Genomic DNA, 4,782 nt, shown 5'->3' on the forward strand with positions numbered 1-4,782 from the left:
ATTGTTTAGGATGAACACACACTTCAGCTATTTTCAAGGAGTGGGAGTTGCACAGAATTTTAATACATTTTTCAAGGGAAGGATTTCAAATGTTACACTGAAATAAAGTATTTCTAATTAGTATTTTCGTATTACGTTACCTTTTCACAGTTTATTAGCTTTTTCCTATCCACTTAGCTTAGACAGTGAAAGAAAACTGGTTTATAGCATAGAGTTTATAGCTAGTTTCATTTACTGGCTTTCACATACTGCTATTATCTTCTTATGTCACTTATTGCCTTAATATCAAAGTACCTTCTTCATTCAAGATCACCGAAGAAATGTCAAGATCTTCTCCTCCTTTTCCTTCATAAGTTTCCTACCCATGACTTGCTTCAGGAATACTTTTTATAGCCACAATTGAACCTGCAGGTAGATCAGTTGAAACAGAAATATTACACAACTTGCCAAAGGATAAAAGCACCAAGATTCCCCTGATAATGAGTAATAACCCTTTTCTGTGAATTTTCTATACTACATTACTTGCACTCCTGAAATCAAAGCTGGGTTGCATTTACTATTGCACTTAGATTTCTGGCACCTTAGAGAAATTCTTACATTTACACAATAATACTTTTCTGATATGCTTTTAGCTTGTGAAAACATTCTGTGCATTAAAGGGCTTTTTAAAAATGACCCTTCAATCCAGTTCCACTTGACAGAGATCTTTTAATGTGATGTTAAAATACCTGTCATATAAACTTAGGCATTAAGACTGAAGTCCACAAAGCTGTAATTATTAAAATAAAAAAGGCTTTATTTCCACCTTACTCGGAACAGCTCTTTCTCACAGTATATTGTTCAGATTCCATAAAGCAGCATGCCCAACTAGTGATGCCTCTGTCTCAGCACGGCTGGAAGCAAAGCTTTACGGACATTAGGGATTAATAGACTGCATATCCTTAAACATACATGCTGCATTACTTTCAATCTAGTGCATATTAGGACTGTGCTTTTTAATTCCACAAGAGCCCAATAAACCCTTCAATATTTACTTAAGGGGATTTTATGGTCCTCTTGTTTCATGAAGGCATTTATATGAGCTCTGATCTTACGCCATTCGCATCATCGGCCATTAATTTGTGAAAATTAAACAAACAAAAATGGCTCCATAACCTTCTCCTCCACATGCCTACTAAATGCTGCAATATTTGTCGGTCCAATAGCTAGAGATGGAACAAAAATACAGCCAGCCCAACCGCTCCCTGTCCCGACACTACTACAGACATTCCAATAGGAAAAAGCTGAGGAAAGATTATGAAGTTCTGGGAAAAAATCCACTTTAGGTATTAATGCTTATTATCACATTTTCTAAGGTCTATAAAGCTTTTTCAAGATTATTTCGGATGAAGGAAACTATAGGAATGTTATGATCCCAGAAGATCTTCCTAAACAAAAGGAAAACGTATGTTGCTATGAACCTGCGTCAAGCTGTTCTTTTGATTTTTTTTTTTCCCCAGCACTGCATTAGCTTTCCTTCTATGTCCCTCTTGTGGCAACTGAGAAGAACTGTAATATCTGCAATGGAATAGCTAATGCATAGCCTTCAAAAATTTTTGCTTTGTTGCAGCATTTTTTCGCGCATTTTTTAAAATGAAGTAATTCCTCTTATTGAAATTTTGTCAGTATACAGCAGGATACTTATTCTTCTAAAAAAAAAACCCCAACAAGAAGTATTCTTTACTCTTCCATTTCCTAGTACTCAGGCTAGGTAAACTAGGTAAAATTGTACAGAATTTTCATTTGAAGATTTGTTTTAGGGAAGAGGCAAGCAAAAGGAAAAACAGAGAGAGACAGAAAATGAAGAACTTTAAACCCAATGTGAGTTACCTGATCATTAAACAAAAAAGAAGAAATAAAGAGATGCTAAAAGGCAGATATGAAGCAACAGAACAGATAAGGTAAAGTGATTAAGTATACATAATAAATTTACTGATTGCATTTATTGCTCTACAATATGTTAATGTATTGCTAACCACAATATTTATTATCTAGACATCACCATCAGATGTGTAATGTCCAAGCATTCCTTAGGCATTCTTTGTCAAGAACATCTGCTCTCCGCTTCATACTCATTTCCCCCTAACCTGAATTGTTTCATCCCAAGATAAAAATACACATTTCTTTTTTTTATCCAACCCTGTCATTTGAAGTAGCAGTTTTGCAAAGATTCCCGAGGCTCGCTTTGATTGGCTCTGAGCCCCTCACGTCATGATGACACTTTCGAGCACTATCTCCATGGCTCGGAGTTTGCAGAGACCAATCAGTTCGTTCCTTTTCAGAAGAGCTTGTTTCCAGCCCTCTCTGGTGCAGTCCTGAGTGGAGGATGTTATCAAATCCCAGTGCTAGCGTGTCTTGGAATTGAAATGAGTTTCAAGGAAAATCCTCTGGCAAAGCCAATTATTTTGAGTCAGGACTGTGTTATTTCTAACACCTAAACTGCTGTATGCGTCGGTTTTACACTTACAATCATCAGGAACCTTTACTGTCACCTCTTCAAGACAATAACCTTAAACTTTTTAGCTCATGGAAGCAAGCAGAAAGCATCTTTTTTAAACTTAAATTCACCCACATTTGTTCTCTTGGATAGCTTCTTATGGCTAAGTATGTCCTGTGAATTCTAGCTTCTAATCATGCATAAAAATGGTAAAGCAGCAACATTTTCAGAGAACGTGTTCCAGTTTTCTGAAGTGTTATCTTTTTAAATTTCATATTGGATGCACAACAGTAAGGACCAGTGAGTCAGAGTCCCATTTCTCTGCGTTAGCCCAGATTTAAAAGAGAAAACTTCCACAAAACATGGCTTACACAAAAGATATTGTCTAGGAGCTTTGTCGTGTCGCCTGCATACGTGCCTCCACGTTTATCTCTAAGAGCACCAAAGAGTTTCCAGCACGCAGTGAAGTACGATTAAGCAATAACGTCATGAAATTCTAACACATCCTCTTCACAAGCCATGCCCTATACTGGTATAAAGACTAACCACAGTCTCCATTTTTAAACACAGTAACCAGGAGCCCAACGGCCACAAGTAATTGCCAGTTTGATCCCTGGTCAAAATATATCAGAGCGAACTGCAGGTTTTCCACACCCGACTCACTCTGGTTTTACTTTTGCCTTGTGTGTCAGGGAGCAGGAGGGACGGTATGGTGGGGGATCTCCTCGCAGCCCTCCGGCTTCAGCACCTCAGACAGCAGCACCACCCTGTCTGTCAGCGTGGCCAATGGTCGTTGGTGCCTCCATATCAGAAGCCAAATTAACCTTCTGATGGCACAGTGAGCTAAGGACCCGTCATTTTGAGTGAGTTTTCCAAGCAACTTCTCTTTAAAAGCATTGTTATTTTCTATTACTTAGGGGACGGGGAAAGAAATCCAGCAGCGCATCAAAGCTTTGATCGGCTTCCAAAACTTCTGAGGGTTCTGTAAACCAGCCAAATGTTGCAAGTACTTTCTGTTTATCAATAAATAAGTGACCATACCAAGCAGCCTACCTGGTTTTATAAATTTCTTCTTCGATTCCACTTTCATCCTCAAGTAGGATTTCCTATTTTCTCACAGTTATGCTTTTCTCTGAAGCACAAAACAATTAATTTCCAGTTTGTTCCAAGAAAGCACCAGTTTATCCATGGACGCTTTCCAACCAAACTTTTGGTGGGTTTTAATTCAGCTGTGTTTCACCTTTAGGAATCAAGAGTCTCAACATTTGAACTGTCTTGTAACGCTGGTGAACTTATGTACAGGTATACACTGACTTATCTTGATGTCACCATGTTAAACTGGAGCTGTAACTGTAGTCAAACTGATACGGCAGTCATAATTCAACAGCCAATTTACCATTCTGCCTTTTGATTTTAGCAGCTTGTTGGATTAACCCATTTTAATCTGAATCCTGAATTATGTATGTACCATATTATAGTATGATAAACTCTTGGTACAGTCTATTCCTTCATCGAGGCTTAAACCTGAAGATTAATTCAAACAGTCTGTAGGCAGAAGTGATGACTCCTGTATTCTCTCTACTTGTTCTTTCCCCCTCTGTGCTTGGTGCATAATATTCCTAGGACAAGGATGCTTTTCAATCTTCATCTAGATCTTTTCAGCCTAACAGCTGCAAATCTGGTACATGCTATTTCAGTTCCAGGCTTTATCCTACACCAAAGGCAAGAATAAAATTAAAATTACTTACAAAAGAAGATACATGTTTGCGTCTTATAGTTGAAGGCTTTAGTAGGGAAGAGGGGCTGAATATCCAGCCTTTTGTATCAATGTTTTTCACAATACACAGAAGTTACCTTAAAAGAGATCTGTTGTGTGCTAATAAAAGGATGTTGAAATGAGGGCACCCAAATCCAAAATTTTCTGTTTATTTATGGGTAGAAACACGTGCTGCTCACCTTCTCTGCACAACCCAGTCATTCACCCTCCCTGACCTCGGAGAATCTCCCTGGCCCACTCCGCTACCCTCATCTCACAGCAACTCAGCTTTCTACCTATCGCACCGTTATATGAGGTCTTACAGGTATAATAGGTATTACAGCTAGAGCGGGCATTACCATAATACCAGATCCTTCTTAATTACCACGTCTGTCTCAAAACACTTAAAGCCCTGCCGAACTCCCCTCCCAGGCTGTCTCTGTTAGCGGAGCCCCTGCACGCGGGGTTCAAACAGGAACAGGAGGCAGGCCGCAGCGCCAGCGGCCGCAGCTCCAGGGCCACAGTGGGCAGAAGGGGGTAAAGGGCCCCA

The 4,782-nt window shown here is 39.3% G+C and overlaps 1 protein-coding gene across 13 annotated transcripts in view; it reads right to left on the reverse strand.

The window, feature by feature from the left end:
• Positions 1-4,746, reverse strand: part of LOC104129782 (cartilage oligomeric matrix protein) — a 36,384-nt gene extending 31,638 nt beyond the window's left edge. For 9 of the 13 annotated variants that reach the window (XM_009642746.2, XM_035898151.1, XM_035898149.1 and 6 more), the window contains exons 1-2: positions 3,530-4,746; positions 295-405 (exon numbers count right to left, since the gene is read on the reverse strand). The gene's annotated coding sequence lies outside the window, so the exon portion shown is untranslated. Of the gene's footprint in view, positions 1-294; positions 406-3,139; positions 3,508-3,529 lie in introns of those variants that run through there. The other 4 variants (XM_035898160.1, XM_035898159.1, XM_035898148.1 and 1 more) reach the window with 3 other exon arrangements.
• Between the last annotated feature and the right edge of the window lie 36 nt (positions 4,747-4,782).

This window comes from Egretta garzetta, unplaced genomic scaffold (assembly GCF_000687185.1).
Source record: "Egretta garzetta isolate BGI_Z169 unplaced genomic scaffold, ASM68718v1 scaffold567, whole genome shotgun sequence".
NCBI lineage: Eukaryota > Metazoa > Chordata > Aves > Pelecaniformes > Ardeidae > Egretta > Egretta garzetta.